This window comes from Falco biarmicus, chromosome 3 (assembly GCF_023638135.1).
Source record: "Falco biarmicus isolate bFalBia1 chromosome 3, bFalBia1.pri, whole genome shotgun sequence".
Taxonomy (NCBI): domain Eukaryota; kingdom Metazoa; phylum Chordata; class Aves; order Falconiformes; family Falconidae; genus Falco; species Falco biarmicus.
In genome coordinates this window covers 7,295,485-7,309,162 of record NC_079290.1, presented here as the reverse complement: position 1 = coordinate 7,309,162, position 13,678 = coordinate 7,295,485, and the positions used below count along the sequence as shown (strand labels likewise).

The following is a 13,678-nucleotide window of genomic DNA, read 5'->3' as shown; positions in this document are numbered from 1 at the left end:
GTCACACTAGACATAAATAATTTTGACAGTAAGAACACACTAAATATACAAGTTCCATAGATCAGCAGTCAACCTTATCTGATGGATTAACCCCAGAAACAGTTTTAAAAAACATTTTTTCCTTTTGATCATTTAGACAAGTTCTGTGACAGAAACTTTTCACTCTCCCTTTTATATACAGGATCTAACAGTTCCCAGCATAAATAATGTATTTACTTACCTACCTAAAATTCTAACTAAATTATGCACACTGGGGTTGAAAGAGAAAAATCTACTATTCAACAGGTGCAGTTTGCAGAGGGGGTATACAAGGGATTTGGAACCTGAGATGAAGAAATTCTAGCAATTCCACTTCTTTCAAAAACATATTCTGAAATGGTACTACACAGATTTCCCAATGATCCTGACTATAATCACAAAATCATTGCCTTATTCTGCTTTCTTTCCCCCTCTGGAACTCCATAAATAGGACTAATCACTTTACTTGATCATGTTTTCTCTTCCCTCTCTAACTTCACGGAGACATTGAAACTTTGAATTATTTATCTTTCCAGGGCACTTTCCTAACTATCTACATTTTCTTGTTATTCCTTAAATTTATTTTACATCCCTCTTCACATAACAGTGTCTGTAAATTCTCTTAATCTCATGTCAATGCTATTTCTGCTCAAATCCTTGGCTAAATCATTATTTCTTCTATCACTGAATATCATGCTTCTTTTGCAAATGGGCTCCTCCTCCATTTTTTGACAGCCAGTGCAGCGCATTCTCATGTGAATTAAGAGATGCAACCTTTTCAACACTCTCTCTCCAAATTTCAAAACTCTTCTGTTCATATAAGCATTCACTTCATCTCTTGAAGTGCTTCAGGTATGTGTATCAATCAAAGAAACTCTCTGTATGTTCCTCTACAACATCCATTGACTTACCACAGTTACCTTTCTGCTTTTTACGCTGCATAAACACAACCACATCTCATTGAAGACTTTCCCTTTGGTAACTTACGATGTGCTACATCATATTTCTGTATCTCTGCTTGATCTGTTGCCTGTCCCGTTCCATGTTTCAGGTAAAGCATGCTGACTGCCTTACATGCATCTTTTATAACTTAATATATTTTAAATCCCCATTAAAAAAAAAAATTGAACCACCACTTTCATATTATAAAACAAAATTCTACTTTCCCCCTCTTGAACATTCTTTAAAATATTCTGTACTCAATTTGATTTAAATGTAACCACATGAATATTACAGTGCCATGCATATTCAGACTAAGATAAGATGCTGTTTTGCTAAATAACTTTCTATAAAGCTTTATAAAATTCCATTTTTACAGACCATTCACAGATTACCCTGAAATGACGGAAATTAATGTTTAATGACTAAATACTGACTATTTTTTAATGTAAGAAATTATAAACTCTAACAGGCCCAGAAATTGTAGTTCTATAAAATGTCTCTATTGGGCCTAGAAAACAAATCATAGAAGGATATAGAAACTGGTTTTATATGGATCGCAAAGGTGTAAATTAGATTTTGGATTTCAGTGTAATTATTATTAGCATATTATATATGTCATAATATAACTTTATTTATACAAATACTGTTTAGAGTCCCATCTTAAGCTTCACACCTTTCCATAAAGAGACTGACACATAGTTAGGTTTGTCTTCCTTGTAAGAGAATTGACACCATGTGAATTCACTGGAATGAGCAATTGCAATTCTTTTAGTTAATTCACCTACCACTTCAAACTTGTAGGCAAAGTACGCTATAGAAGGCACCAAAAGATACAGAAAAAAAGAGAATGTGTTAAGTGTCAAGAGTATTTTACTCTTGATCAGAAGGAAAAATTCTAACAAATACACCATCATATATATGTACAAAGCTGTTGAAATTCTGTATGTTATTACATTAACGTTGTGGTTCTTCTCTCTATTCCTGCTGATAGGCAATGGATTTTTATCACTGGCTAACTCAGCTAACCCTAACCAGAGAAATCACACAATCTCTTAACCATTCAAAAAGAACACTTCAGGTGTTGACTGATTTATCACAGTCATGAGCTGGTACAGCATACAACTGTACCTCAGCCAGTGATTGCCTATTAAAAAACACATTCTAGTGACTATCATTTTAATATATACCATCTAATTGCTAGAAAACATGTCTTGTATTATCTTGTCCTTATCATGTGTTTATTTTCTTGTATTATCTTGTCCTTATCATATGTTTATTTTCTGTGTAAGTTTAGAAAGCATACAATACATAACAAGGCAGTATTGGTCATACTTACAGAAGGTGATGGAAGTATCTGACATTGCAAGAATAGCCAACTGGAATACTACTTACATTTCAGAGGTGAGTTCTTAAACAGTGTTTTCATTTGGTGTTCATTTTGATTGATAGTAGTTCTTTCTTCAGCTGGGAGAATATACTGTTACTTTTTTTTTTTTTTTTTTTCTTTTCTGGCTATAGTACTGCACTGAAGTTCAAAATTTGTCTGCTTTCTAGCCCTGAGGTACAAGAGCTTAATCTTTATGTGCTTTCATACTCCTTGTCTGTAAAAAGGTATTATAACAACACACAAAGTCCTAATTTGCCGTTAATCTTCAATGATTACAAGATATTAGGATGTTATTTGGACCAGACTATAACAAATGTCTTTAAAAAAAACCACAAAAAAAACCACAAAAAAACACAACAAACCCCCCCTCATCCTTACTTTTGGAAGAATGACAACCACTGGCTTAAGTAAAAGCAGGACTGATGTCTTGATTTCTCTTTTCCAGCTATTGACAGAGAGTAATATTTTTGCATCTAAAAACTTACAGCATGACTGGAAGTCCGAGATAAATAAGAAAGCAAATAGGGACTATCACATAGAAAACTCCTTAGGAAATTGAACAAGAATGTGATCTGTACTGAATGCAGACATCTACAAGCATTATGTCCAAAAAAGCAGGTATTAAACTAGTATTTATTTAGCACAGAACCAAACCACTCGTCTTGCTGAATCCCAATGAAAGTATCAGGAAAATCAACAGCATTCCTGCTGTTATTGCATTTTTGGATGCAAGCTGGTATGAATTTTCCCAAGCCAAAACCAGAAAATGAAAAACAAGAATGATAGCATAGACCTTGGCTTTCTGTTACACATTACAGGATGCTGAAGTGAATATATTGCCTTGAGCTAGCTGAGAATTAATGTGTTCTACAGAGATCTAGCACAGTAACACAGAAAAAAAATCTATTGACAATTGCCTTAAACTAGTTAAGTATCTAAGTATTCTACAGAGATCTAATGCATTACAGATTAAAAATCTGGGTCTATGTGTTAATTATAGTAAATTTTTTGCGAGATTTCTCTATTCCAATATTTATAGCAATGCACTTGAAAAGATTTTTAAAAAAGAAGTGACCAAAGAGAACTGTGTCCTGTGCATAAATTGGTTTGCTATTTTACAGTCGCTATAAAAAAACCATACATATATATCTATCACCAAAGCAGGATATTTTGCTTGTAGGCATAGAAACTGTGGGCTAGAAGAGTACCCTCTTGCCACAAGATGGCACCAAAAGATTAAAAATACCTGCATTCTAAGGTTCCCATCTGAAAAAATGAACAAACTTCAGGGAATTGCACAAGAAATTCCATCAACATTTGACTTTTTATTTGGTTAGCAAGTTGCAAACACTCTTCTTATTTTGACAAACTGCTGAAATTCAAAGACTTACTATAGAGTTAATGAATATGGAGAAAAAAATATTTACTGAAGCTAAAGTTTCCTACAAACTGCGATGAACAAGCAGTGAACATTTGGAATGATATATTTCCTTTTGATGACAGCAAAGTGAGAACATATGTAAATGTATGAATAAAAACTAAACAGACGGAAGAAAAAATAACTCCAAACTCATCAACGCTTTATAGTCTTTCCCAAAGGAAAATTTATCAAAATAAAAAGTTGATCCCAAATTTAGTGAACTCTTAAAAAAGCTGTGTGGTATATAATGTAAGAAATATTGAAGAAACTGTATTTCTAGCTTATAGGATACCTCACTGTCAAATAAATGCTTTTCTATTCCCACAGCAAAACCTCATCCTTCACAAAGAACAGTATTATGATAGGAACAGGTCAGACTGCACTAACGGCACAAAACCAAACCAAACCAAAACCTTAAAGCCTTGTGGGGGATGAAAAGTTTCAAATCGTAATTGCTACACATAATTATTTCATGTAACACATTTCATTTATTTATTAAAAAAAAAAATCCAACAAAGCAACTATTAAAAAACTGTTCATAGCCTTCAGGCAGAAAGCAACCGAACATTTCAGAACATAAAGCTAGTAATTCACTAGCAAATTTCTTTATGCCAGTATAATTGTTTCCTTTAAAGGGAAAAGACCCTGAACGATGTCAAGACTATTAAAGAATTATATTTGTGTCAGTATTATCCTGATTTTCGTTGCCAGTATTTCTGATTGTACAGAATCGTATTAAACTACCTTCAAATATTTTTTTCTGTACATCATTTTAGCTCATGTATTTTAAAGCACTAATGGATCACCCTTAAGAAGTCAGCTTGATTACACATTAGGATCATTGAGATGTATTCTGTTTACTTAAATAAAATTGAATGCTTTAAAGTATTTTTCTTTGCAGTCATGATGCCATTATGACACCACATTTTTTCATGTTATTGTCCCAGTAACCAATAATCCAGTTTTAATCCATGATAACGATAACAAAATAACTTCCAGACTAGTCTAGAAATCATTTTTTTTAGTGCTGAGGTGTCATGGTTTTACCTGTGTGGCCTTTTTTAGTGAAAAGGATTTTAATATGCTAAAGCTAGGAATGGACTCTACACCAGCATACCCAGAGCAACAAGAAACAAGTCACATCACTAAAGCGACCCCACAGTCATGTATATCTGTAAGGAAGACTGCAGGTACTTTTCCAGAGATTGAGCTTAACTAGCTGCTGGCGGACTGATCCACCTAGGTTGCTTTTATCCCATTGGACCTGACTTTCATAGGTGGTCCAAACAGCAATACACTTCCAGCCCTACATCATAAGAACTTATTACTTGGGTCTTGATGGCTGAAGCCATGGAAGAAGGAAAATGTGGTTATTTCCTTTCCTGATTGTACATAACCCAAAATTCAGGAAGAAGTTACTGTTGTCTTAACACAAGTTTTCTTGGTCCTGCAATTTACAAGGCTGAACTACTTTGAGCTTTACCATTTGTGTTTAACTACAGCTAAGTGGGTGGTGTTAGAAACGAAAACCCAAAAACCTCATTTGTAGATGGCTATTTGTAAGTTCTGTTCTAAAACACTAGCATAACAAGTAGAATTTAAACCCCGAATGTAATGAATTGTAATTATACTGTTGGGTTTTTTTTTAAAAAAAAAACTTTGCATTTCAGATCTTAAACAACTGATTTTTCCAGTTGGTCACAATACTTTTAGATATCCAGTTTAGAATAGCTCAGGCCCAGTGAACTTACTTATTCACATCACAGATTCCTAAATTCTCTTGAAGATTTTTGCTCATCAGAACTTTAATGGGATTATTACTATAACACGTTATGTCTCAGTTAATCTTTTTTTTTTTTTCTGATTCTCATTATTCTGACCTCAAATAAAAAGCTAGAGGAAACAAAGTCACAATTAGGACATAGTCCAAACAGCCTGTGTTTCAGAGTAGCTTCAGATGCTTTGCTAGTCAAGGATAGAAAGAAGAAATGTATGATTTTATCTTAATGTTCCATTCTGTATATATATTCCACATACATACTTCGATTTTAGAAAAGAGATCAGCTTCTTTGATTATCAGAAGGATTAAAGACTGTCTAAATAATATAAATTAATTAAAAAGTAATACATTTCTAAAGGTGAAAAGATTTTCTCCAATTAGTCAAAGCAGGGTACTACTTCATTGGAAATCACTCAAAAAAAGAAATTTGAAGGAATTGTATAAGCAAGGGAAAAAAGTATATATTTTATAAAAGAAAAAAGTTACAGAGGAAAATACATCTATCTGCCTTTCAGATGTAACAACCAGAAAAAAAGTAGATCCAGTAACACATAACACATATGCTTTTAAGTTCTTAATCACAAACTGCAACAAAATGCCCCTAAGTGTTAAGTCATGGAAATAACGAAATGTACGTAGTATGTCTGGAGCTTGATTCACTCATTTTAATCAACATGTTGGCTTCAGTGATATCTTGACCATGACCACCGTACTTCTACTCAAAAAACTTTGTCCAACAGAGAAGAAAAGAAAAACAAAAAAAACCACACTTCACTGAAATGGTATTCTTGACAGTGTTCTGTGTCCTGCTCTTTTATGGACACTACAGATTTCTGCCAAAAGCCTGTGGAAACTATCCCAAGCAGAAGTAGGAGACAAAAATGCTGTTTAAAACTTGGCCTTGGGAAGTGGGAGGCAGTAGCATATTTAGGAAACCTGGGTGTAATATGCTTAAGCAGGTCTTAAACTGTCTTTCATGTCAGAATAAAATGTCTTGGTTTCCTGCTCTTAGAAGTGAGCAATTTTTTTTCATATAGCTGTAAAATGACGGGCTGCGCCCCAGTAACTCATTCATAAACTGAGGTCTGCACTATTACTTACAATTTAATGCAGGACATTCTCCTGCTTCAGTTCATCATGTTTGGGGATTTTTTTTTTAATTTATTTTAAACACATTCTACTTTTTTTTTTTTTTCTTCTTTGTATTCTTTTTATGTTTCTGGGGGTTCGTATTGCAATTACTTCTAACAACTGACAGTCTGCTACTGAGAATCCAGGTCATCTGAGTAGCCTCAACAGTGAAAAACACCCCACATTGTTTTAAGAATTAAATCTAATTTATCTAATTACTACATGTATACTTCCAGTGAACGTATTACTTAGAATTTTCCTGATGTAGAGAAATTGATGATATTTAAGTCTGCTTTTCACTAATTTGTTGGCAATATGCAGATAAAAAGGATCCATAGGTCTTCAAGGAATCTCATTATGTACCAGAAAACAGAGAGGGACCCAAATAGGAAGAGTCAAGTTTTGTCTAATGTTTAAGATCAGAATGAACATGAAAATATAAGTGCATATATTTAAAAAACAGAGAAAACAACCTGAGAGTTGAAAGAATTCAATATAGTAGTCTTGACTGAAAACTGTGAATAGTATTACAAGAACATTAGGTATGTGTTTCTCCCCTTTTTCCTCTCTACCAGTGGCACAGAAAGATACACACAGAAAAGATGACAGTCTTTCCTTCAAAAACCAGGAACTTGTAGATAAAAGACACTACAATCCCAGTTCATAATTAAAGCCCATATGCCTGTCAAGACCATATCTGAAAGCATTTTAAGGTCTAGTGAGGGGCAGTATTGTTAAGATAACGTTATGTGAATGATAACCATATCAGGAAAAAAAAATAAATTATGTTTATTAAACCACATGGACCGAGTCAGGAAAATCTCAGTGTCCTGAGTGACGAACAGATCTCTTTTTTTCCTCATCTTTCATCACCTATTTTCAAAATGGTGCCCAGATTCATTTTTAGGGGTCTACATCTGTGGTAACAGCACCAGCACAAAGACCTTTGCAGGGTTACAGAAGCCTTGGCCCTGGACATTTCACTGCCCAGGACAGGGGACAGAGGCAAGGATGTTAACACTGTACACACAGCAACATTACTGATTGAATCTTGTGTCTCAGATATGATGTGCATTTATGGTCCCAGTTCCACTCACCACAAAAAAGGCATCAGGAAAGGGCAGGTGACTATTTGTAAGAGGAAGGAATTCATACTTTTAGGGAATATTTCTTCTTAGAAATCTTAGAAGCAGGATAAACTTGACCATCCTCCTTCTGTCCTGAATATTACCACTAAATAAGTACAAATACTTTGGATTCCTATCTCTTTTCTCACCTTTATTTAAAAACTCAAAGATTTTGTCCATGTAGTTTGTCTTATATGTAAAATGTGAAACATATTCAAGAAAGTCTTCATACAAAATTCTCTTAATTCCATCTGTTAAACAGCTGTACATTTGTGATACCTAGAGGAACCAATCACAGAATGCAGAGCACCTAAATTTCCTAGACACAGGTATATCTCTGTTTTAATTGTGCTTACTATTAGGATAACATAACATTTAACAAGATAATCTTTTCATCAAACAGGTGTAAGTACCATGTGAACTACTGAAGTGCGGTAGACACAAGCACACAATAGCAGTTCAGTTATATTTTAATTTGATGTTAAGTTTTTGGGAAAAAAAAATAACAGTCCTGCTGGACACTGCATCTTGAGCCTTGCTTATAAGTCCTGTAAATTAAACTGGTATCTATTCTTTATGTCTTAAAAATCTGGATATTATAGCACTGCAGAGTTCATAAAGATTGCATTCATTTTTAAGGATCATGATCTGATCAGGCTAAGGGATGGTATGTCATGTTTTTTATGCTGTAATGGAAAGCACTGAAATAGGATAATGCAATAAATCCAATCTGTAATGTGGCAGGTGATGGAATAGTAACAGTAAAATCATAAAACAAACATATAGTACATGATAAACAGTTTTTAATGAGAAAATATTTTGAAATTATTTTTATTTTTGTAAAATACAGAAGAACACAGTTCTAGCTCTTGGGCAACGTAATTCTGGAAACATGTCTTCTCAATCCATTCTTTGAGTCATTACCTTCACATAAACACCATCTTCTTTACATAATTTCCTACTGTTGGAAGTGTGATTCAAAGTTCACTTGGAGTTGCATTTAAGAGATGCTGTAATAAAGTTACAAATAAAACCCCCAAAAACATTGTGTGAAGAATGATGTGCACATGGGAACGATGTTAAAAAGGACATCTGCCATGTTACTTTTTGTTATATCCCATTAATTTCCTAAGTCTTCATATTCCCCTGATGTGGCCTTTTGGTACATAGTACTACACACTTCCAACTATCAGAGCTGAATTTGTATCCCAGATCAGGTGCCCTGTGACAGTACAAGTTGGGGAGTACCTCTGAGATACTGCTAGAACTTTTTCATTAAGTGTGTCCAGCAGGAGGCATAAAGTGGTAAATATTATCTATGTTTAGGTTAGTAGAAGCAAGAAACTGCAGTGGGACCTTACAGAAAAAGTGAACAAATAAAAAGCTGATATAAATTAAGAGAGAATTTGTACAGTATTCTGCTTGCTGGTTTGCCTCTACTGTACATACACACACTTGAGGTAACTGACGTTTAATAATCAGGAAGACTGCATGTATGAAGAAATACGTATAAAGCTTCAACTGGCAGATTTTTGACAAATCCTCCCTGTATTAAAAATTAGACTAATAAGCCAGTAAACAGAATATATAAGCTTGTATAACCAACTTCATTTGGGTGGTGTTCTGGCTTCCCACCAGATGAAAACAGAACAAAGGAAAAAACAGTGCTCAGGTCTAGATGATTCTTTTTCTGTGTGTAGTAATACAGCCTGATAACTGTACCACACTCAGCTTTCCAGAGATGAGGATTATTTTCTATTGCTCTATTGTAGAGCTGCTAACCCACAGAAATCAGCAAGTTAGGCAAGTTGCCATGACAAGGGCTCAGAGCTGGAGAGCTCTAAGTCCAGGGAGGGAAAAGCAAGCAGCATTCAACATAGGAGTTCCTCTTGGCCTGAGGAGAGGTTTAAGGAACATTTAGTTCAGGACGGAATTCAGAATATCATTATTTCTTTGTTGTTTCTTGCCGTCAAGTTTTTCCAGAAGTTGGACAGTAGAGGAAGTATGGGTTTTTTTTCAAAAAGCAACTGTTCACATTAGTAGACCTGAGGATGTAGGATGTGCAGTGTGTGCATGTTGTATAGTCAATCAAGATTTCAGTGAACTGTTTGCATGAGCTTTCATTGATAGACGCATACTATTCAGAGCAATTGAAAATGTGCTGTGGTATGGCATCCTTACGTGCAGTCACCCTTCATAATGTTTTACTTTGGCATACTTAAGCTGCTCATAAGAAAAGAAGTTTTATTTCTCAATTTCAATTTTCCTCCTTTAAAATAAATGATACATCAATTAGTATGTTATCAAAAAACCCACAGCAAATACAATAGTAATACAAAATGTCTATTTATGTGGTTTACTTAAGGCACTCACAAAATTTTTCTTAAACCCTGATTGTTTGGGCAGAATGTGTCTTCCTTCCATTTCTGTCACATAATACCAAAGAATTAACTGTACAGCAGATTTTTTTTTCAAATTTAGGAACAAGAATATATTGTGAAGTCCCAATAATAAGTCTTGGCGTTTACAGACTTGATGACAAGTGATAATAATGAATTAAAAATATAATATTATAACAGTCCGAAACTTCACCCCGTTGCCACCATTCAATGGTACTTCAGTCTTAATTTGACCCCCTGCACCAGTGCTGCAACCTAGTGGTTGTTACGAGGTATAAAACTGTACTATGACCTGCAATCTGGCTGTAAATACGGTTAACACAGTCACCTGCGCTGAATTATGCAGATGAGACAGGCTGTGTTTCACTCACATGTTTTCTTGGGAAATCACACAGAGATCAGGAAATTACCCTCTCAGAATCAGAGGTATATATTATTGTCAAATTAATCTTTTGTGCCTTTTAGAGTTAATTATTTAACAAGCTGAAAACAACTTGTATTACTTAGCCGAAATTTGTATACTGGTGTGCATGTATAGATATGTATCTTATGAATAAATGTAATTTTTTTACAATAATTAAATGTAAAGAGATAATTAATAATGAGCTCATTTACTTTGACATAAAACATTTTTTAATGCAGTTGCAAATACAGCTAGGCACAGATCCACTGTGAGCACATTTCAGTATTTCATCAGTTTCTTCACAGATCCTATCTATTGAGAACATACAAATACAAAGTTCTAGTATATTTACACTTGTTAACTCTAATGCAAAACCATCAAGACCATTTGAGAACATAGAAGGTCCTACATACAGTGGCTTTAAGACATATTTTGTTGGTTTTTTCCCATTAACTGTTACAAAGCATTATAAACTGTTGGCAAAGCAAGCCATCAAGACATGTTTTCCAATGTTACCCAAAGCAACAAAAAATCAGATCAGCAGCAGTAGTTTCAAGTTGAAATATAATCATCGCTCCTCAGATGTTACAGAGTCCCTATTTAAGTGTACAAAATCATCTTGACAGCACATGAACAACACACAGCCATAAAGCTAAACTAAAATTAACAGAAACTACTACAGAAATGACCTCTTCATTCATACTTTTATTTAACAAAGTATATAAAAATATAAGAAAACTCCCTCAGGCACAAACTAGATTACCAGTTTATAATTCAAGAAGTATTCCTCTCTTGCTAAGCCCATATTGACTCTAAAAAGCTGTTTTTCAACTCTTGAGAAAGAGAGCTTCTTTTCTACTTGCCTTTCCCAGTTCCCCAAGTTCATTCTTTCATCTCTCTAACATAGCACAGACTACTATTACATTAAAAAAAAGTAACCAATTAATATAAAAGTTTGAATAACTGGAAAATCTCAATAAATGCTTGTACCAGACTCATAATATTCCTATAAATAGCATATTTAAAAAAGATTTAGAAATTCAGAAGTATCTTCCAGTCTCCCACTCCCTGCTTTCCCCCTCCAGTAATATCACCATGTAAATTCAAAGCCTAATATCTTGAAAAAAACCCACAAAAACCACAAACAACAAACAAAAAAACAAACCACCACAATTTTTTACAAACCTGCTTCCCCACACCGTGGGATCACACACTCATATATGCATATGCATACACAACAAGTTGTGTAAGTCAGAAAATACCTTTAAAGCAGTAAGTGTGCTGTTGAAGTAATACAGAGGCTTTTACTGAAATGAAAGATGAAAATTACAGGCAACAGCTCCATTTGTGTGGAAGCAACAGAGATGATAGGTCACTTTTAAAATGTTCGTTGCTATTTGTCACTGATTGCACGTGCAGATGCATTCTCTTAAGCTGAAGGACTGTTAGATTTTTACAGCTGCAGCTAATATCATGTAGAATATTAGCATACTGCAAATTTCTAATGCAGCTGACTATGCTGTCAATAGTTAGTAGTTGGGAACATGGATTTAGACTTGCATTGTGCTGCATTAATTTAACACCACATCAAATATGGATTTTATTGCAGCAGTGGCAATAAATGCTCACACAGGTGCAGACTGAAATTTTCCTCCCTCCACCTTTTCCTTTTTCCCCCCAACCCCCTTTACTGAAATGTCAAACCTGGCAATATTTTCCCCATTTGTGTGTATATAGCTCTGCAAAGAATTTGAAATATTGCCTGAATCCACCCTGCTATTCCTCTCCACAGAGATTTCCTTCATAAGAAGCATTTGCTTTGAGTGTATATAATTATTCTGAAATTCAGTTCAGGGCAGAATAAATAGCAGTGAAAGCTGTAACAGACTTACACAGGTATACAGAAAGTGAGGGCACATACATGTGTGCTTCATGCTACGTTCATAGCAGTTACACTATGATACATTGTGCTTTTTTCAATTCAAGTAGTATTGCTCCCACTCCCCCCCCCCCCCCCCCGAATTTGCAAGAACTGAATACAGATGGAAACTGCTGCTCAAAAGATAGCCTGCTTACTAGGAGGAAAAAAATGAATAAAAAATTATAAAATGCTTCGTGTTTCAATCTTGAACAAATACAACATCTGTTTACTTTGAGGAGAGAATACACAGCAGTTATTTCCTATCCCTTGTCTCATTACTCGTGAAGCATATTTATAAAATGTAAAAAGTTCTATGTAGTAGAACAATTCTATGCATTGCATTAAACACCATACCGTTTATGCTATAATACTAATAATAACAACAACTACAAAGAGCTTAAGGAAATAAAATAAAGGCTCCTACCTTTTACTCTGGTTCTGAGAAAGTGAAGTAGTGTCCACCCCAACCAAACTGAAAACCGAGCTGTTACAGTCCTTTTATTGTTTGTTTTTTTCCTGTTATTTTCTAAGACAGATCCTACTTGGTTCTAACTCAGGCTTTTTCTCCCAGCATCGCTTAACTCTGGACAGCCAGGAACCAAAGCTAAGGGGGAGCTCTCCCCCTGACTGGCTTTCATTCAGAGCTCCTGATTAAAAAAAAAAAAAAAAAAAAAAAAAAAAAGACAAAAAAAAAAAAAAAAGACACACCACAACCAGCAGCACACATACGCAACATGCACACATGCAGAGCCACGCACACACTCACTCTCCCTCCGAGGACAAGAGCGGAGCGAGGCGCTGCTGATGGAGCCGCAGCACTTACCCTGGGAAGGTTGAAGACTAGGGAAGCGCAGGCTTTTCCAAGCACACAGTGATTTGCAAGTGAATGCGGTGGGAGGGTACAGCAAACGGAGAGCTTTTTTGTTAAAGCCTGTCGCCCTCCCTTCGCTTGCAGAATGGTTCTCTGTTTTTGAAGTCTAAGGTAATCAGTCTCATCTGCTTAGCTTGTCATATTAATAAATACTGAAAACACCACCACTTTTTGTGCCGTATTTTTCTGGATTAAATATAAGCATTTTCCTATACCATCAGTGATCTTACAGCAATGTTTATGGAATATTTATATATATATATATTAAAAAAAAACCAT

General features: G+C 34.8%; 1 protein-coding gene across 1 annotated transcript in view; it reads right to left on the bottom strand.

Annotated features, from left to right (window-relative positions):
* CDH10 (cadherin 10) overlaps positions 1–13,174 on the bottom strand; it is a 102,729-nt gene extending 89,555 nt beyond the window's left edge. The window contains exon 1 of the mRNA XM_056333260.1: positions 12,953–13,174. The gene's annotated coding sequence lies outside the window, so the exon portion shown is untranslated. The remainder of the gene's footprint in view (positions 1–12,952) is intronic.
* Positions 13,175–13,678: the final 504 nt, after the last annotated feature.